The sequence below is a fragment of the Equus przewalskii genome, chromosome 2 (assembly GCF_037783145.1).
Source record: "Equus przewalskii isolate Varuska chromosome 2, EquPr2, whole genome shotgun sequence".
Taxonomy (NCBI): domain Eukaryota; kingdom Metazoa; phylum Chordata; class Mammalia; order Perissodactyla; family Equidae; genus Equus; species Equus przewalskii.
In genome coordinates, this window is record NC_091832.1 from 14,079,893 (window position 1) to 14,102,076 (window position 22,184).

General features: G+C 42.9%; 1 long non-coding RNA gene across 12 annotated transcripts in view; it reads right to left on the reverse strand.

The window, feature by feature from the left end:
* LOC139079323 (uncharacterized) overlaps positions 1-21,237 on the reverse strand; it is a 36,981-nt gene extending 15,744 nt beyond the window's left edge. The window contains exons 1-3 of one of the 12 annotated variants that reach the window (XR_011532869.1): positions 21,165-21,237; positions 20,065-20,158; positions 19,421-19,471 (exon numbers count right to left, since the gene is read on the reverse strand). This is a non-coding gene — a long non-coding RNA (uncharacterized lncRNA). Of the gene's footprint in view, positions 1-19,420; positions 19,472-20,064; positions 20,493-20,574 lie in introns of those variants that run through there. The other 11 variants (XR_011532870.1, XR_011532868.1, XR_011532872.1 and 8 more) reach the window with 11 other exon arrangements.
* Between the last annotated feature and the right edge of the window lie 947 nt (positions 21,238-22,184).

Consider the following 22,184-nt stretch of genomic DNA (forward strand, 5'->3'; position numbering starts at 1 on the left):
GATCTCTCAGATGTCCATTGTGTTGTGCAGATATCTTCTGTTGGTTAATGAATGTCCTTTTCATTGTACCTTAGTGGGGAGAGATTAAGGGAACAGCTCACTCCACCATGATGCTGATGTCACTCTCCAGGGTACTCAAATTTTAAGAGTATAACAAAGTCCTGAGACCAAAAAGTTTGAAAAGTACTTTAGTGGATGTCTGTGTGTGTGTGTGTGTGTGTGTGATAGGAGTTTTTTATTCTGCAATTTTTTTGGTTCTGTTTTGTGTTGCATGGTCCTACATTTTTCTCTTTTGACTATTTTCTTCTTCACCATCTAATCTCCAAAGGATACCTCTCCCTTCTTTTTTTGTACTCTGTTCCCCTGGGAGCATCACTTTTCTCAGATTTCTCCCCTAGTCCTGCAAGGCCTTTTTACATCTCTTCCTGTGGTCAGTGCTCTGATCTACAAGGATTCTTTTTCAGGATTTTTTCACTTGGCGGTGATTTTAGATCAATCTTTGACCTGCTGTTATCTGCCCCCCTTCTCTTCTATAGCTTTTCCAAGGCTACCCTTGTTCTCCACAAAGGTTTGCAATAGGATCGTGAAAGCTCTCACTGGGATTTGGTGTTTATTTTTCTACTTACAGGCAATTTGAAGTGTCGGCATTCTCTGTCATCTAGTTATGCTGAGAGTATAGGTTTTGTCTTAGTTTTTTCTTATTCTATATCAGGAGTCAGCAAAATTTTTATTAAAGGGCCAGATAGTAAATATTTTAGGCTTGCAAGCCATATTATTTCTGTCACAACTACTCAACTCTGTCATTGCAGCATGACAGCAGCCATAAAGACAATGCTTAAACAAATGAATTTAGCTCTGTTCCAGTAAATCGGTTTTTTTACAATTTTTTTTTAAAGATTGGCACTTGAGCTAACAGCTGTTGCCAACCTTCTTTTTTTTTCCTTCTTCTTCTTCTCCCCAAAGCCCCCCAGTACATAGTTGTACATTCTAGTTGTGAGTGCCTCTGGTTGTGGCATGTGGGATGCCACCTCAACATGGCCTGATGAGCAGTGCCATGTCCGTGCCCAGGATCCCAACCTGCAAGACCCTGGGCCGCTGAAGCGGAGCACACAAACTTAATCACTCGGCCACTGGCCCGGCCCCTGTTCCGGTAAATCTTTATTTACAAAAACAGTTGCCCAGCCCATAGTACATAATTTTATGACCCCTCTTTTATGTTGCTGTTTGGATTGTGAAGAGGTTCAGATTTAGGCAGCCACTATTAGCCTTAGCAACTCAGAAGTTCTTATTTATTTGTAGGAGCTCTTTATATACGCAAAATGAAATATGGGTCTCTTTGTGGTAGACACAGAGACGCACCATTCAGATGCCCCTTCAAGAAGAACTTGTTTTCCAGCTAGAGGGAATGCGTTAGGCAAACAGCCTCCAGCTGTCAGCTGTTTCAGGCTCTGCCACATCTGCAGAGAGCTGTCTGCCCAAGGTCAGACACTTCCCAGTGCAATCCACATCTACAAATGGGGGGTCGGGGAGAGGGGTGGTGATGCAGGATCTAAAGATCCAGCTATTTTGGCCTAACATTGAACACTTTGATGTGCAATATTTGCTCCTGAGATCCCGGCTGGCTTTGTAGGACTTGCATCATAGTTCAAGGTCTTCCTCTGCCCGGTCCTCCTCCTTCCTCTCACAACTGTTGATCCCTAGTAAACTTCCTGCACTTCAAATTCCATCTCAGCATCTGCTTCCGGAAGATTCAATCTGTGACACCCTTGTTGGTAATACAGATTGCAAATATCTTCTGAGACTTATAATTGGTTATGTTACAATTTTCCCCAACATAGTCCCACCTTACTGCTGTCACTTCCTTAGCTTAGACTATTCTCCTCCTTCTTTGAAGCTTTAACACCTGGCTTATGGTCACTCTCTGCATCACTACTCCTGTGGTACTTCCTGGTAATTTCAGTATGCATAGAGATGTCCCTTCTAATGCCTTGGCCTCTCAGTTCCTTGGCATCCTCTCCTCTGGGGGTCTATTCATCCATCTACCTCAGCCATTCATTCCCATGGTCATACCCTAGATTTTGTCATTACAAATGATTACAACCTCTTTGTAATCCCAATTGCATACACCCCACTCTCCAATCACCTCCTCCTATGTTTCCAGCTCACAGCTTCTAATACTCCAAATCCAGCAATCCTTTGGTCTCACCATTACCTACAGTCCATTAATCCTACCACCTTTTCATTGTCCCAGAGCCCCACATCTACTTCCTTCCTTCCTGTTATGGACTGAATTGTGTCCCTCCAAAATTCATATGTTGACGTCCTAACCTCCAATGTGACTGTATTTGGAGACAGACCCTTTAAGGAGATAATTAAGACTAAATGAGATCATAAGGGTGGGAACCTAATCTGATAGGACTGGTGTCCTTATAAGAAGAGGAAGAGACACCAGAGATCTCTCTCTCTCTGTCCACACACATAGGGAAAGCCATGCGAGGACATAGCAAGAAGGCAACTGTCTGCAAGCCAGAAAGAGAGGCTTCACCAAAAACTAACCCTGCTGGCACCTTGATCTTGCACTTCCAGCCTCCAGAACTGTGAGAAAATGAATGCCTATTGTTTAAGCTGCTCAACCTGTGGTATCTTGTTATGGCAGACTGAGCTGACTAACACACTTCTTTACCCAGTTTAAATTCCACAATCAGTCATAATTAACCATTGCAAACACCCTCAACTCCCTTGGCCAGATCTCAATTTGTATGACTTGCTTGGTAAAACCCAAACCTTGGCGAAATCCAATTCTCCCAGCTACTCTCTGTCTACGTCAATGCTGCCAAATATGGCTAAAAGCAACTATGTTGACTGAACCACTTTAAATTCATGACCACTTATCTCCAGTGGGCACTTAACTTCCTAGCAATTATTCTACCTTTTTCTAGTCCATTAACTCTCCTACTCTCTTGGTTAATTATTTCTCCTCCCTCTTCTTACAGCTTCCGTCCTAACTCCCTGCTGATGACCTTGCTTCTTATTTCACTAATAGAGGCCACCAGGAGAGAATTTCCACAGCTCCCTCTGTCAAATCCGCCAATCTCCCAGCATCTATCCACAAGCACTCTGCTTTCTCTCCTGGGCTGTCTCTGCCCTCACTTTGCTCCTGCAATTTCTCTAACTCTCCTAGAGCATCGATATTCACTGTCCAGTGGATAACTGCCATCAGCATTCACAGATGCTGTGTTATCTCCCAACCCCAAAAACCATAAAACAGAAAGGCAAAGCCTTCCCTTTACCTCATTCCCTCTTCCAGCTATTGTCCTGTTTCTCTGCTCTCCTTTAAAGCAAAATCCCTCAAAAGAATGGTCTCTGCTCACCATCTCCAATTTCTCTCCCCTGAAGTCACTTATGTCAGGTCTTCACCTCTGTTGCTCCTCCAGAGTTGGCCCACTCCCTGCCCTCCTCTTACTCAATTACCAGCAGCATTTTACAGAGTTGGTCACTTTCTCCTCCTTGAACACATTTTCTTTACTTGATTTCCAGAACAACATAATCGTCTGTTTATCTCCCTACCTCCATTAAACTTTTACTGGTTCCTCCTCATCTCCCAGAACTCTAATGACAGGAATGCCTTAGACTATTTCTCTCTTTCTTAATGGAACTTAGGTGTATAGAATTTATTACTCATAATCTTGGAATGTTCATCCCTCAGATAGCCACATGGCTTCCTCACTTCCTTCTGGCTTTACTCAAAGGCCCCCTTCCCAGTGAAGCCCTGCCCTGGCCACCTCATCTAAAATTGTAGTCCTCTTCCCACCTGCCACATACATACTTTCTATCCCTGTTCATTGCTTTACTTTTCTCATTAACACTGACTACTACCGAACATAATACATACTTTACTTCTCTTCCTTGTTGTTTTTCTGTCTTCCCATTAGAATGCGAGCTCCATGAAAGAAGGAATTTTCACCTTCTTTAGTCGCCACTTTATTCCCAGCACCTAGAACAGAGCCTGGTATACAGCAAGTGCTCAATAAATATTCCTTGAATGAATGAACAGTAATGCCAACTTGCCCATAAATACGAGCAGCTCATCCTCCACCTCGAGGACATTTGTATATATTTAGATTATTTCTACCTAGGCAAAGAAATGTTGTTCATTTGATTATGCCTTGGTAATTCATGTATGTGTGTAGAACAGAAAGAAACTCAGCAATGAGCAAAGGCTTACACAGTCACCATTAATCAAAGACTTTTGAAGAGCTTCATTCCCAGGTTTAGGCAACTTTATCCTTCAACAGTGACAAGGGCCCTCAGTTTTCAGATCAAATTGTAAAGGAAGTGTATAAAGCCTTCTGACACAATACTTTCACTGCTCCCATCACCCACAATTCACTCAGGATGCTAGAAAGCCAAAATGAGATTTTGAAAGTAAATTGGCCAAAATGTATGGGCCAAAATGGTTTGCTATCTTGCCCATAATTCTCAAGATCACGAGATCTATAGCCAACAGAAGGGCTGGATAGGCTCACGAAACTTCCCGTTACACTTCCAGTGGCCATCTGCTTAGAAAATGTTTATGAATTGAATGGCATTTTGCTACATTATTACAAGCAATACTGAAGTATGTCAAAACTTTCTATTCACAGGAACAAGAAGACTACACAGTCACCCTGGTGAAACTGAGCTATGACAGACGAGCTGAAGACCGACTATACGTTCAAGTTCATCAGAGGAAAAAGCATCACTTGAATTTCACTGGCAGGGACCGTCCCTGCTTGTGCTAACCTCCTACATATCCTGGTCCAGGCTTCCCACCTTCAGAAGATGTTTGCCCCAGGGGCATGGCAGTTTCTTATTCCTATCTCATGAACTTTTAACCTTAAGAACAACTTGGTAGCTATTTTATATTGACTCATTATTTGCTCTCTGGGCGCCAAATGATACTTATTGTAACAAGGGAGGCTGGGAGTGAGCCAGTTTTTGAGTAACATGAGAAGTTACAACTTTAAAGAGAATAATTCTGTCACTAACCTGTCCTCTGCAAGGAAAAAAGCTTAGGCAAATTAGCCACTGTTTTCCACTCGACAAAAAAAAAAAAGGACTTGCTCAATTCTTACCTCAAAAATTTAAAGACACAGTAAGTGTGCTGGTCCCCTCTTCTCTGGTGAAGAGACCAAATGATGAGGTCAGCTCCACCAGGCAGTCACCACTTCTGTGGTCCCAGTGTCCCTTCTGAATGCACCAGTTTGGTTTTGAGTCTTGCTTCTGCGGTACAGAAAAGGTGCCATTCCAAAGAGAAAAGGATCTTCCACTCCAGAGAGAAAAGGACTATCCAAAAGATTCTTTATTTTTTTTTCATTTTTTTATTTTTTGGTGAGAACGATTGTTCCTGAGCTAACATCTGTTGCCAATCTTCCTCTTTTTGCTTGAGGAAGATTGGCCCTGAGCTAACATCTGTGCCAATCTTCCTCTATTTTGTATGTGGGATGTTACCACAGCAATGGCTTGATGACTGTAGTGTACGTCCATGCCCGGAATCTGAACCCATGAACCCTGGGCTGCCAAAGTGGAGTGTGCAAACTTAACCACTGTGCCACCGGGCCTGCCTCCTAAAAGGTTTTTTAAAATTTCAAAATGATTGATGGGCCTTTGTCTGATTACTGTTGTATGACTTTTACGTGTCAAAAATCCAAGAATAAAAATATAGCACTTTCCTTAAAGTATTCCTTCTGTTCATAAAGTACTTTCATATCTCCAGGTGTTGGATCAGTTCTCATTGGCCACTCACGATCCCAGTGTCCTGCCTCTAGGAAGACTTTTGAAGGCTGGAGATGCAAAAACAAAGTTGTTTCTGATTGCTGCTGGCGTAGGACCAATAAAACCCTGCAAATGCACCCTGTCCCCATTGTAATTTCCAATACATCCATTCTCTTTCCACAAATAGCCATCGCCATTAAAGGGTTTTGATGTTTCATTCAAAATGGATTAGTTCCTGTGGCCAGTAGCCAATATAATTATAATAAATGTTATATTAATCCTTGTGATATTTCCCTGAATTCAATACATCACTGTGTCTTAATCTTCCACTACTCGGGTGCTCAATTGCCCAGTTAGACTGTTGGTGATCATTTATTGCGACTATTTTATCGTGGTACTTGAGCTTACTTTTGGCACCCAAGGAATAAGTCTGGTGTATGTGATTACAGGGATATTATTCTAGTTATTCACCACTTTTGGTCACTCCCCTAAGCAAAATTATAGAATCTTGGAGAAATAACTGAAATGAAAAAGCTCTGGAAATTAATTTTCCCAATATATGGAAAATCCCATTAAGAAAAATTATCTAGGGGCCAGCCCCGTGGCTGAGTGGTTAAGTTCTCACGCTCTGCTTCAGCAGACCAGGGTTTCACTGGTTCAGATCCTGGGCGCAGACATGGCACCACTCCTCAGGCCATGCTGAGGTGGCGTCCCACGTAGCACAACCAGAGGCACTCACAACTAGAATATACAACTACGTACCGGGGCACTTTGGGAGAAGGGAAAAAAAAGAAGATTGGCAATGGGTGTTGGTGCAGGTGCCAATCTTTAAAAAAAAAAAGGGAAAAATTATCTAACATTTGAGAACAAGTTGGTAACATCACATGTAATAACATTCTAGAAGATAGTACAACAAAAAGACTCCTGCCCCCAGCAGTATGGCTCACTGGATATTTTGAAAAGCCCTCCTGCTTAAAAATATACTGGTACTGGATAAATTTCAACAAATATGTATTTATACACTTTGCTAGAACATCAAGACATGTGGAAAATCTGCAGGGGCTTAAAATAGACACAAAGAGGTGGAATTGGTGATATGCCAACATGGAAGCTAGGCTGTCACGGGGAAAATGCCTATACCAGAAACCTACAGCTTTGTGGTAAATAGACACTATGGGAAATGGGTGCAAGTCTTGGGCCTATATAAGAAAAACCCACCTGTCTCTGTTGTGACTTTGAGTGAAAATAATAATAATAATAGCTTCCCCAGAGAAATTTTAAACATGAACGTGACCTCTCGTGAGTCTGGGGTTCAAATTTATATAAGGTTTATTTTGTTTGTTTGCTTTTTTGCTGAGGTAGATTCGCCCTGAGTTAACATCTGTTGCCAATCATCCTCTTTTTGCTTGAGGAAGATTTGCCCTGAGCTAACAGCTGTGTCAGTATTCCTCTATTTTGTATGTGGGTCCCCGTCACAGCATGGCTGCCAATGAGTGGTATAGGTCCACGCCTGGGAACTGAACCCAGGCCACTGAAGGGAAGCACACCAAACTTAACCACTAGCCCATAGGGCCAGCCCCAAATTTATATAATCTTAATCTAAAGGTTAAGTTTAGCCAAATATGAACAAACAAGAATAGATAAAATCTACCACATGGGAAAATAAACCACCGTGAGATGGAGTCAGCAGAAACAGCAACAACAAAACAGATTGAGAGTTTAACATTTAAAAAGCAATAAATGTGATTCACCATAGACTAAAGAAAATATAAGACCACCTCATTAAAAGTAGAAAAAAGTGGGGCTGGCCCAGTGGCATAGCGGTTAAGTGTACACTTTCCGCTTTGGCGGCCCAGGGTTCGCCAGTTTGAATCCCGGGTGCAGACATGGTACTGCTTGGCAAGCCATGCTGTGGTAGGCATCCCACATATAAAGTAGAGAAAGATGGGCATGGATGTTAGCTCAGGGCCAGTCTTCCTCAGCAAAAAGCGGAGGATTGGCAGATGTTAGCTCAGGGCTAGTCTTCCTCAAAAAAAAAAAAAAAAGATAGAAAAAAGCATTTCATGAAAATCCAACATAATTTTGATGAAGATGAAAACGGTGGAAGGATATGCTTTACTAGATACCAAGACTTATTATAAAATATGATAATTAAAAGATGGAGGCATTAGTGCAGGCACAGACAAATAGAAAAACAGAATGAAATATACATCCTAGAAACAGACTCAAGTACATGTGGACTGTTAGTAAATGGCAGAGGTGTCACTGAAGAGCAATGGGGGAAATATGGTCTTTTCACTAAATGGTGCCAAGACAACTGGCTATCTATTGAAAAGGGACGTTGGACTCCTACTCATACCATACGCAAAATCATTTCCAGACAGATTAAATACTTTGTCAGTCAGGGTCCAGTCAGGCAAAAGAAACCGCATAAGTAATTTGAATGGGAAAATTTAGTATAGATAATTATTAACTTGTTACAAGAGGATTAATTACTTAGAGAAACAGAGAACTCAAAATAATCGAGCATAGCAGATGTAGGGAGCAGCCACCACCTCCACGGCTAAGGCAGAGTTCTCAAGAAAGGAATAAACTGGGAGGAGGGGCCCACCAAAGGCTGAGATGCAGACCTGGTTGGAGAGGATGGGAGACAAGGTGCCACAGACCAGGGCTGGCAGGCAAGAAACCTCCCATTGGGGTGCAGTGAAACTTGCTACAAAACCACCTGTCGGGATCTAGCAAAACCCCCTAGCGATCCACCTGATGGCAAAGAAGCCATTTACTGGCAGCCACGCCACTGGGCCAAGAAGGAAAAGCATCAGAACCGGGAGAGGACCCTTCTCTTGCAGTGTCTCTCCAGCACCCTCTTCTGGTAAGACCTGGTATTGCGTCAGTTGACAAAGGACAATGGTTTATGAGGTCCAGCTCCAGTCTTAGAAAGCAGGGCAAAGAAGGGTGGATTTGGAGCTGAGAAGTAATAAATTGATAATTACATAAATACCTAAATGTGAAAAGCAAAACCATGAAGCTTTTAGAAGATGCTATAAGAGATTAGCTACATGGCCTCGTGTTCCTAACACATCTACAGCACCAACCGTAAGGGAAAAGATCGACCATTTGACTAAATTAAAGTAAACTTCTATTCAGCAAAAGATATCAAGATGGTGAAAAACTTGGGCCTGCCTGGTGGCCGAGTGGTTAAGTTCATGAGCTCTGCTTCAGTGGCCCAGGGTTTCGCCAGTTCGAATCCTGGGCACAGACATGGTGCTGCTTGCCAAGCCATGCTGAGGCGGCGTCCCACATGTCACAACTAGAAGGACCCACAACTGAAAATACACAACTATGTACTGGGGGGCTTTGGGAGAAAAAGGAAAAATAAAATATTTTTTACTTTTTTTTTTTTTTTGAGGAAGATTAGCCCTGAGCTAACATCTGCTGCCAATCCCCCTCTTTTTGCTGAGGAAGGCTGGTGCTGAGCTAACATCCGTGCCCATCTTCCTCTACTTTATGTATGGGCCTACCACAGCATGGTGTGTCAAGCAGTGCCATGTCCGCACCTGAGATCCGAACCAGCGAACCCCGGGCCACAGAGAAGCGGAACGTGTGAACTTAACCACTGTGCCACCGGGCCTGCCCCTCAGTTGCCAATCTTTAATGAAAAAGCAAACAAACAAACAAACAAGAACTATTGGCGAGACTCTACTTCCCAAGCTGGATGATGGGTACACTGGTGTTCATTTATGCCTTACATTCTTTATGCAATATTATTCTCTATAGTATTGTTATTTATTATATTATTCTTGGGAATGCAACAAAGTTTTGTTTCATAATTTATAAGAAAATAGAAAAAATGTGTCACTCTGAAAGGTCTTAGTTATATGGACCTTGAACAAAATAGGATTCTCAGAGGCAATCGTTAAATTAACGATGCTTAACCAAACACTATGTAGAGGAGAAAGTGACTAGGCCCAAGGACTCTGTGTACTTGATCTCGATGACAGTATATCCCTACTTTAGAAACATTTATTAGATCCTGATTCAAATAAACATTCTTTTAAGTCAAATTTGTATACGACAGTAATGGTAGCAAATTCACATCTCTTGATTTTGTTCTAGCCAAGAAAAAAGGAGTTTGTGCCCTCATTGGTAAAGAACACTACTATACACTCCAGACAGTTCCAGAAGAAAAGTATCAAACACCAGAGTGAGAATTGAGATCTATGATCTTGAGTTGGTATCTTACTAAGAGAACTAGGAATAAAATTACGTAAGGAATCATAGTTATATTGGGAATAATGGTTTTGTTAACATGTGACATTAACTAGTTATATGTTAATTAATTATAATAATATATAGTTGTTATAATATCTCTATATGGTATTCATTCATTCATTCATTCATTCATTGGAATATACACATATTCTTGTCCAGCCTTGACTAGAGGAGAATTCTAGCCCACAAATTGGTATGGGGGAAAGAATTTATAAAGAGAGGACAAAAATCTCAAGAAGCTGAAAATATTTATTTATTCAGATACTGGGCTCATAATTATTTTGAAGATAAGTTAAAGAGGATACAGAGTACTTATAACCCAGTGAGCAAGAAAAAGCCTTGTTAGCTGACTAGTCAGGCTGGGGCAGAGACTGAAGCCCCAAGCGAAATTCAATTTGTTCTGTTTCTTGTCATAACTTCAGACACTTTCCTGATGCTTGCTGACATTGGAAATTAAGAAGAAAAGGATCCCCTGAGAAGACGGCTTGTTTTTACCACAGAGATTTTCTTAATCTCTCAGGCTTGGAACTCCTAGTCCCAAGGCTTGTGATAATGGCAATATTTGTAAAACACATTTTAGAAAATTCCAGAAAGTCATTTATTATGTTTATTGTCTGGAATAGTGCTAGTTCATAAAATACGCTTGTTAATATTTACCTAAGTCGCTATGAGAAGAAGCAGTTCCATCTGTCTTTCTTCCTGCAGCTGCCTGTATTAACCATGGCTCTGGCAGTTTCTAACCAATACACTACATAAAGCCATGTTCCTTCCCCAGTGTGATGAGGTAGATTGGGTGGTGATGGTGATGGCAGAAAGGAATGGAGAAGTGATGATGATGGAGGTGGAGACTGCATGTTGATGGCAAGAGAACAGAAGAGGAGAGAGGTGAAACAGACAATACTGGCAACGGAAACAGGATGAGGCTAGCCATAATGATGGAATCAGGACGGGGAGATGAGATGTTGGTGGGAATGGAGCTGAGACTGGGCTTAGAAGGGGAATTAAGATGGGGAATGAAGAAGATAAGACGTAGATGAGATGAGGATGAATACACGCCGGATGAGGATAGTATGGCAGGAGGATGGCATGAGAACAATGGTGATGCCAATGGAGATGCGACTGAATATTTTCTTGGGTGAATGGGGAAGGAGAATGGGAAGAGACGTGGGTTATAGAAGAATGGAATAAAAATAAGGAATGAGAATTGAGTGTGTCGCAATGGGCATGGGGGAAAGGTTCATTTGTCCCTTCATTCCAAAATATTTATTGGGCAGCTATTGAGTGAGGCACTATTCTGGGTGCTGGGGTTACAGTAGTGAACAAGACCAAGTCTCTTCCCACACAGGACTTATAGTCTAATAAGGAAGACAGAAAATACAGAAATGTGTTATATAATATTACAAGATGTGAAAGTAAAGCAGAATAAAAGGACAGAGAGTGATGGGTAACACCACTCTAGAAGGGCAGCCAGGAAGACCTCTCCAAAGCAGACACTGGGGTGGAGTGAAGGAGAGAGGAAGCTGGTGAGTAGCTCGGAAGAGCTCCCATGTAAGACCAACCTCCCTGCTTGGGGGAGAAGTCCCTTCCTCTCTCAATCTCTCAAGGATTCTGTTCTTCAAATATTTCTTCTCTTTTGCATCATCAATCTTTTCCTCTCTACTGGATCGGTCCCATAAATATGCAAAAATAATAGACTGTTATTTATCCCACCTTAAAAAAACCACCCATGACCCTACCTCGCCTGCTTTATTGTATCTTTTTACAGCAAAATTCCTTGAAAGAATTGTCTATCTACCTAACTCCAGCCCCTCTCTGTCCTTTCTCTCTTGGACATGCTCCCATAAGATTTTGCCCACCCTGTTTCCTGAACTGCTCTTGTCAGCATCATCAATGACCTTCCCATTATTAAATCTAGCAGTCAGTTCTCAGACCTCAGCTTACTTGACCTTTGACACAGTTGACTGCTTCCTCCTCCATCAAATCTCTTTTCCACTAGGCTTTCAGGATGCTACATTTTCCTGCTTTCCCTCCTACATCATTGTCTTTTACTTCTGAGGCTCATCTCTCCAACCTCTTAATGTTGGAGGCTCATGGGCCTTTTCTATTTTCTATCTACCGTATAGCCTCCGTGTTCTCATCCAGTCTTGTGGCTTTAAATTCCACCTCCACACTGATGACTTATAATTGACAGCTCCAGTTCAGATCAGACCCCTGAATCCAGATTCATGTACCTAACTGGATTTCAAACAGGCATTTCCATTAATACCTCCGAAACTGAACTCCTATCTTCCCATCTGAACCCACTCTTTCCACTATAATCCCATCTCTGTTGGTGGAACTCACTTTTTCTAGTTACTCAGCCAAAAAAGGAAGAAAAACCTGGGGAGTTATCCTGGACTCCTTTCTTTTTCTCTCCCCACACTTCCAAATTCATCAACAAGTCCTGTTGTAGCTGCCTTCAAAGTATGTCCAGAATCTCACCAATTCTTACCACATCCACGGTCACCATCTAAGTCCAAGTCATCATATCTCTCATCTGGCTATTATTGACCCAAAAAAGAACAGTCAGAGGAGGAGGGGGAGAGGGAAAAGGGCAGTCAAGGCAGCAGAGAGCAGAACCTGTGTGATGGGGCTGAGGGGATGCTCCAGGTAGTTAAGTATCACTGGCAGAAAGTGTGTGGCAAACAGTGGGGAGAGCTAATGCTGAGGTGGTGTCAGGAGCCAGAAAGTGGAAAGCCTGGAATGCCACCCTAAGGAGCTTGGGTTTATCCCGAGCCAATGAGGAATCATTGAAACCTGGTCAGACTGGCTTCAGCATGAGAAATGGATTGAGCAAGTAGAGACTGGGGAGACCAATTCAGAGGCTGTGGCAGTAGTGTAAGTGAGAGATAATGGTGGCTTGAACAAAGATGGTAGCCGGAAATTAAAGAGAAGTAGGTAAATTCAAGATATTTAGGAGATGGAATCAACAGGATAGACCTGGCAGTTGATTGTAGGTGGGGATGTGGGAGAGAATGGTTTTGAGCTTGGGGACAGAACGGATGATAATGCTGTTCACTGAGGTGGGGAATGCTGGAGAAGGAAGGTTTTGGGGGAGAGATGAGGACTCAAGTTCAGACTGAGTGAATGTAAGTGCCTGAAAGAGTGCGTGGTTGAGTGTACAGGTCCAGAGCTGAGGAGCTACGGCTAAGCTAAGGTATCATCTAAGCACAGATAGTAACTGAAACGGGAGCGTGGAGGTGCTGGCCCAGCAGGGATGTGTAGAGAGACAGAGGAGCAGAAGACCCAGCTCAGAACTCTGACGAACACAAACATTTCAGGGAGGAAGAGGAACCCAGAGGAAGTCACAAAGAGAGGAGTTTAAGAGGTGAGAGCAGCGTCACAGAAGCCATGGGAGAGCTTTTCAAGACTAGAGGTGATTTCTGCTGACAGGGTCACAGCGGAGCCTGAAACACGTCCATCAGATTTATCAATGTGAACGTCATCGGTGACGTTGGCAGGAGCAGTTAGTAACTCAATAATGTCGGAAGCCACAAAGTGTGGAAGAGGGAAAGGTGAGGAAGAGGTTTGGCTACAGGGCCGAATTAAGACCTTTAAAAGATTAGGGTTCCCATCCCTCCTATCTGTGATACAAAATAACATAAAACTTAAATGTATGCTAAAACTCAAATAGGTCCTCTCTAAATTATTTTCAATGCAAAGTTAATTTATTGCCACTTTTCATTGAAAATGACTTTTTCTGTTCCTGTTGCACTGTTTTTTCATGGTGCGATTACTTGCTTTGTCCCTTTGGTAATCCAGCAGGGTTTGGCTCTGATGCAGATGCAGGAGAAGGGAGAAGGGAGATCGTGGGGCAGGACATGTGGTGGAGGGAGATTTGGGGACCTTTTTTTTTTTTTAAAGTTTGGCACCTGAGCTAACAACTGTTGCCAATCTTTTTTTTTTTTTTCCTGCATTTTTTTCTTCCCAAATCCCCCCAGTACATAGTTGTATATTTTAGTTGTGGGTCCTTCTAGTTGTGGGATGTGGGATGCCACCTCAACATGGCCTAATGAGCGGTTCCATTTCCGTGCCCAGCATCCGAACCCTGGGCCGCCAAAGCAGAGTGTGCGAACTTAACCACGGGGCCAGCCCCAGGGGAACTTTTGTTTTTAATGAGAGAGGCTTTTGCATGTTTATAGGTTGTAGATAGAAACTGATAGACTTGGAGGCTAAAAATGCAAGCAAGAAGGACGAATCGATAAAACCAGAAAGTCAAATGGAGTGGGAGATGCAGCACACAGAAGGGATAGCTGAGGACATGGAGTTCCCACCCACAAGCTGCCGAGGCAGAGGTGCCCCTGATGGCAGTGGCCACAGTTGTGAGGGATGATGGGGCACCCAGGAAGGGACAAGCACTGACTGAGGCCAGGGCAGGAGCTAAGGCTGGGCAAGGGCACAGAAAGAGAAAGGGGGAAGTGGTGCCTTTTGGATTGGAACATGGTGCCCTGATCCACCCAAGCAGCCAGGGAAATGGACACAGCTCTTCCCTCAGCAGCCCCCACCCCAAGGTGAGGGCTAAGGGGAGAAGGAGAGACCTCTAGCCTGGGCAGAGCCCACTGAGCCTCCTCTGGCCCAGGCCCCTCCCAAGAGAAGCTCTGCTCCCTGCTGAGGCTCCCAGCGCCACCTCACCAAGATGCCCACTCTCCATCAGCTGGAAAGATGGGAGAACCGGAATGTCCAGATCTCTCCCACCCAGGCCTGTCTCAGCCTCTGAACTTCTGCCACCAGGGTGTGCTGGCTCTGACTTCCTGTGTGGGTGCTCATCAACATACAGATTTCTGCTGGAGGGGGGCACTGGGCCCTGAGAGGGGGGCATGCTGCCGGGGAAGAGGAAATGTGTGCAGAAGGCATAGGTGAGGCCACTGGGTTAGTGATGACACAGCGGTCACCCCAGAAGGTCCAGATAGAAGGAAAGAGGGTGGCAATTGTGTTAGAAGTGGGGTGAGGCAGGGGACACGCTATTTCTACTCAGATGAAGTGTTTCCTGGATGGCCTGGGTGAGAATGAGGAAGCATATGGAGTCTAAAGCCTCCACAAGGCTCCCTTCGGTGCCGCCCTGGAGAAAACGATCTTCAGAACACCGGGTTCTGGCCCCAGAGAATCACCCTGGCTGAGCAGGGGTTAATGCCCCCTGGTCCGTCCTCCTATGAGGTCAGAATGTTCCACTCCAGGCTGAGGCAGGCAGCTTGGGAAAATAGCACCCATCACCCAATGAATCAGGCACCACATTGAATCAAGCACCCTCAGAGCCCGAGATCAAGGCCAAGGCTGGGACAGGGTGGGGAGGGGAGGGATGGGGAAGGGGGGCAGGTTGCTAAGAGAGAGGTCTCAGTTCTCTCTGCCTGAGAGACAGGGAGGGTGACCCTGGTGACTGGGGGTGGGGTGATGACACGCTTGGCACTCGATGGAATGAGAAGCTAAGGGGAAGGCTTGGCCTGTCCTTCCTGTGTCCAGAAGGGGAAGAGAGGTCATTGCTGCATGAGGCTAAGTCCCCAGGGTCTCAAGGAACTGAGGCTGTGCTTCGAGGGTGCACAGACAGCCTGCTATATGCTCTCCCACCCTCTGCTGCCCTCCTCCATCCCCCTATCTAATCTTGATCTGCTCCCAGATCACCCCCACTGCTCCCAGCGAGGTCAGGCTGGTACTGAGTCACTGTGCATGCTCTGCCCTGGTCAGTGCGCCCAGTCCCAGCCACTGTGAGAGCTGGTTGCTCCTTCTTTGAATAATATCCCTCAGCTACATCAGGATCAACTCCCCTGGGGAACAAAGAGCTATCTTATTTTACTCACCTAAAACGGGAGCCAATTCTGTGATACAATTCATGCTCAGATGCTCCCTTCGGAACCAGGCCGATGACAGTCTCCAGATGAGACCACATCCGCATCCTTGCCGAACTTTCTTTCTCTCTCCTCTCCTGCTCCCCTCCTTCATCTTCTCCCAAGAGCACTCCTCCAATAAATCACTTAAACAAGAATCTCCACAGCAGGCTCTATTCTAGGGACCCTGGCCTATGAAAGCCTCGTGCCACTCATAACCAGCATCATCCAAGACCCCACGTCAGCCACAATCCATCATCTCTCAAAATTCAGCTTTACACAGTACCTCATACCTGGAACTAAATCCCCTTCTGTTTAAACTGAGTGTTGCAGGTTCCGTGGTCTGCAGCTAAGAACCTTAACCAATAACACAGCGAGTCACTCCAGATACGGTTGCAGTAACTGACCCTCCAGGGTGCGAGAGTCTCGCCTGGGAATGGGATTGGCCATCTGACCTGGCTGGGTGTGAAGGTGATGAAGATCCTACTAGTGCTGGGGGTAAGACAGTGAGGACTACTGGTTTATTTCTTGTTTTTATTTTTTTAATAATATAACGAATACTCGTGAGTCCAACACTCATCCCAAGAGCTAAAATATTATCAATAACTTAAGTCCACCCCTGCGTTCCTCTCCTATCCAGCAGTCATGCCTCCCTAGAGAGGTCACCACATATGCAGATGCCCAAATAAGGTAACATTTTGCTTTATTTGCTTTTGATCTTTATGAAAAAGTAGTCTTTTGAGACTTGATTTTTCACTCAAAATTATGTTGCTGAGATTGATCCATGTTATGGCATGTAAAGGAACATTACTCATTTTCACTGTTGTGTAGTATTCCATCTGTGATTGTACCACAACATGTCCAGTCTGTGGTCAGTGGGCATTTGAATTGTTCCATCTTTTTGCTCTTACAGATATTGTTACCGGCAACATTCTTGTCATATGTCTTCTGATGTGCGTGGCAAAAATTTCTCTTGGGTATGTACTGAAGAGTCAAACTTCTAGGTACATGATTATTCAACAGCATTAGATAATGCTGAATTGTTTTCCAAATTAGTTGTTCAACTTGCACACCCACCATTAACGTATAAGAGATCTCATTGATCAATGTTCTCTTCAGAAAGTATTGTCATACTGCTTAATTTTTGTCAACTAAATGTATGAAAATGGTACCTCATTCTGGTCTTGATTTACATTTCCCTGGTTATTCATAAAGTTAAGCATTTTGTCAATTTTTTGTCAATTTTTCTACTGAATTGCCTCTCTTTTTCTTATTATTTTATAGTAGTTATTTACATAGATATTAATCCCTTGCTGGTTATATGCATTACAAATATCTTCTCCTTTGCTTGTGGCTCGTATTTTTATTTTTTCTGAGGTACCTTTTAATAAAGAGCAGTAATACATCTATTAAAGATTATTTTTATTAACGTCATGAATACCATCACACTAAACAATTCTCCAAAATTAGAATTATGATAAAATATGATCAGTAGTATTCTCATTTGTATTATTTAAATTATTATAAATAGTTTTTTACTTTAAAGCAATATGAAGTTCTTCCTAAAGATACCTAGTTAGTATATCTTCTCTTAAAAATTGCATTAACTGTCCATCTATTTCCACATTTAATTATTTGAAAGTTTTTGGTCATTGTTTTTGTACACATAATTAGCAACTTTCAAATCATTATTAATTATTACAGCATTCTACTAGTGAAATATTAAATATACATTTATAGTTCCACTGATTGATAGAATTTCAGCATATAAAGCAAGAAGCATTTTCACTGAGTTACATCTTGAATGGTTGCCTATATTTGAAAGTGAATATTTAGATATTAACAATAAATCCAGATAACATGGCTTGCTTAATTTATTGATATTGTTATATTGATGAGATTAGACGGAAATCTCCACATTATTGATCATGGATCACACACAAGTTCAGAGATGTTAGAAACGATCCTGAAGTAGATATTTGGCTATTTAACCTTCTAAGGGCTGAAGTCAAAGCCACAGCTGAATAGCAGATGTCAGCCAAATACCAAGCTTGCAGCGAAACTTTGGCACATCCTTAATATGAAATTATTTCACATGGTGCATCATAAAATTATTTATATCTAGCCCTCTCTATATATTTGCATTGAAAGCCTCTAGAATGATGATCAACATACGTTGAAGATAATTGCTTTGGGGTAGTGGCGTTTGGGGCAGCTAAAAAAATTTTTTAGTACTTTCTGTATTAATTTTTATGATGAGCGTATATCTTTTAATGAGAGTTTATCTGAGAATCTTTCCACCATCCCAATGTCATTAATTACTTACACTTAACAATACATGTTACTGGTTTTGTTGCTTATTGCTGCGTTCATCGCATTACGCTGTCCTTGCTTTTCAGCTAACTTTTCTCATTCATTTTTCACTTGGCTGAAGCACTTCCTCTAATAGTTACTTTAGAGAGGCTCCACAGGCAGCATTTGCCCCTCTTGCCACTTTCTACCTTTTCCACACTGCTCTGTGCCCCCAGGAGGCTGATCTTTTGGACTGCATCAGGTGTCCCTGCTTCCTGACAGCATCCAATGCAGAATTGGCTCCTGCTTCCCTAACCCCTTCTCTGCACGAGCCCAAACCCGAGTCCCCACAACGGAGCTGGCCCCCAGACTCCCCTAAGGTCCATTCTCCCTGCCATAGCAAAGCCCAATGCCCCTGCCCTGGATTAACTACAGGTGTGCTCCTGCTGGGCTTTTGTTGGTAAATTTTGACATGCTACACAAACTCATTCCTCTTGAATCTATGGCCAAAGAAAAGAAAATTGCAAACTAAAAGCAAGCAGGGGGTCGTTGAGCTAGCCCTGATGGCCTAGTGGTTAAAGTTCAGCGCTCTTAGCATTTTGGCTCCCTGGGTTCATTTCCCTAGTCGGGGAACCACACCACCTGTCACAACCCTTTACAAAACTGTTTGATGCTATCTACTGAGGTTGAACATATGCATATCCTAGGAGACAGCGATTCCAATCCTAGGTATGTTCACCAAAAGACTTACTTATAATAGTCAAAAACTAGAAAACTCAAATGGATAAATTGTTGTGTGTTCATACAATGGAATACTATACAACAATGGAAATGAGCAAGCTGCTACTACACACAACAACATGGATGAATCTCACAAATACAAGAGTATATACTGTATAAGTCTAACCATATAAAGTTCAAAAACAGGCAAAACCACTCCAGGGGGTTAGAAGTTGGGATCGTGGTCACCTTGGGAGGCATCTTTACTGGATGGTTATTGCGTGGACTGAATGCTTGCATCCCCCAAGCTCACATGTTGAACCCCTAACCCCCAGTGTGATGGTATTTGGAGATGGGGCCTTTGGGAGGTAATTTGCTTTAGATGAGGTCATGAGGGTGGGGTCCCCATAATGGGATTAGTGCCCTTATAAGAAGAAACCAGAGAGTGTGCTCGCTCGTTCTCTCTCCACCATGTGAAGACACAAGAAGAAGATGACCTTCTGCAAGCCAGGAAGAGGACTCACCAAGAACTGAATCTGCCAGCACCTTGATCTTGGACTTCCTGGCCTCCAGCACTGAGAAATGAACATCTGAAATTTGAGCCACTCAGTCTATGGTATTTTTTATAGCAGCCCAAGCAGACTAAAACAGTCAGTTTACACACGTGTTCAAGTTATAAAGACACTTTAAGCTATATACTTATGATTTATAAACTTTTCTTTGTGGGTGATTTCAATTAAAAGTTTATTAAACTAATGTATTCATATTTTATTTGCATACACAAAACCAAAAAACTTAACATCATTACCAGAATAAATCAACTTTTCAACATCTCTAATTCATAGATAAATCTTACTGTGTTCATAAGTTAAGCAAATTATGCCTTGGCCAGTTAAACACATTAAAGACATTTTCACCAGGAGAAATTTAGGCTCATAATAAAGCAATTTATTTACATACTTAAGGCATTCAAGCAAAAAGAATATTTTCTAAATCTCCCAAAACTAATTTTTGCCCAACCAGCTCTAAATCCAATCATATCAAAGAAAATTTTTGGTTTAAATCACTAGGAGCGTAGTAACTTCCCAGAAGGAGACGGAATTAAATACACATTTAAGGACAAAAACATTCACCATTAAGAAGCAATGTGTAACTCATCTGTTCTTACCTGCTCTGTCCGCCAAACCCTTCTGTTTTCCCCTTGTGACAAAAGCGTCCCTTTATTCGCTGGGGTTGTGATATCTCTCGGCCCCCATCTGTTCCTGGTGAATCAAGAGGGTCAGTGGGAATCAGAGTATTTCTCAGTTTAACTGACGTCCAGACTCACCCCAGGCGTGCATCCAATTCTACTTGGAAAGTTACTGGCTGTGCCTTCTTTTCTTACTTAATCACCTTCCTTAGTCCACTTCAAGAGAGGGGGAAAGTTCCTATCTCCACAGCCTTTGGTTTTCTCGCATTTTTAAGTAAAATCTTTGGGCTATTGCCATCAGCTACTCCCACATTCTGCCTCTGTAACCATTTCCTGACTTCTGGAAGTTAGGAGAAGCCACACAGCTCCCCACACTCACATACACACGTGTGTGTGCACGCGCCCCCGCCCCAGCCCCCCACACTGTGTTCTCTTATGGGCCTGATTTTCAAACACTTTGGAGGCCATCCTCCTGATAAAAAATCTTGCCTTTGGTGAATTTAGCCCAGCTCAGTCTGTCACATCCCAAATCTGATATTGTGTAAGTTCCTACAGCGTTCACTAGAGGGTACTACAACCCCGCCTCTGATACCAAGGTGCTGCAGAATGGCTTCTGTGAATTCCCGGGGGAAACCTCCTCTTCCTATCTAACCCATCCACATGTTTCTGTCTGATTATTTCTTATACTAAGCACCTAAGAAAGAAATAGGTGGGACGAATAAGGAATGAAGTAGCACCCTTATCCATCCCCCTTTTCTCACATCCCTGGCCCCAGGGCAGGATATTCTCACGGTCCAGGCACTCTCTCCTTCAAGATGTATGTGACGGCTGGCAGATGTGCAATCAGTGAAGTTGATTTCATTTGAAGTTGGATCCCTGTCAATGCTCCAGGGAAAGTCAAAGGGCTGAGTTGGATCTTGGGTCATCATCCAAACCTAAGGGATCTGTCAACCATGGCAGCCCCATCTCCTGACCAGGCGGGGTCCTATCTACACCTAGCTCTTCTCCGGTTCACCCCCACCTCTCCACCTCCTTGTCTTCCCCCTCCTCCCACCCTTCACCCCAGGACCAGCTCTTACTGTTTTCTCTCCCCTAGGTTGTTATACCAAAAGTCATGACTAATCTCTCATTAGCCCACTGAGAGGAACGGGTGGCTTAATCCTATTAGCACAACTGCTTTATCTTAGAAAAACAAAAACATCCAACCTGTCGTAACAAAAACATTCCTATGACCTAGCCTTGCTAACTAATACAACTTTACTTCTTATGGTGCATTTTGAAATCAAAACCGACACATCTAAACATAAATATATTCACGAGGTGGCTGTTGAAAGTGCGTGTTTTTAAGCCAGATTGCCTTGGATCAAATCCTGGGTTTGCTATTTACTAGCCATGGGGTCTTGGGCAAGTTGCCTAAGCTCTGTGAGTGAGTTTCCTTAGCTATTAAAAGAGGAAAGTAAAACTATCTACTCCACAGGGTTGTTGTGAAGATTAGAGGAGTTAATATGTATTTATATGATGAGTGACTATGTAAAGTGCTTAGAACTGACTCGGGACGAGTAAGTACTCAATAAATGTTGGCTGTTTTTATTTTCCTTTGCCAAATCTTGTGGAATATTCCCCATACACAGGCTGACATCTGTTTTATTTTTCTTATATTCCAAGGTGAGCTCATCCTAAATAGAATATCATTAATTTTTCTGCATATAACAAGACTGGGTAACAAGAAATTATGTAAGGAGTGTCTGGATGGCACAAATCTGTGTCACATTAGCTGGTGGTGACATTGGGTTATGTGCAGCTTAGTAAGAGTGATCCTGTGTTGTTGATGACAGTGTCTGAAGAATACTGGATGGTAAATGACTGTGGGAGATACACAGCCTGGATGAAAATGGGTTAAGGATTAATTAAACTGGGGTTAAAATAGTTTTAGGATAACACTAGGTTGTGTGTGAAACTGGGTTATAGTTGAGAAAGAATTTGAATAACATAGGGTTGTGGGTAAGACAAGGTCTGGATAAAACCAAGTTTTCATGTCAATAGTACTGGACAGTGGTATGCTGGTAACTGTTTATTGTCTCTCCAAGAAAAACAAGAAA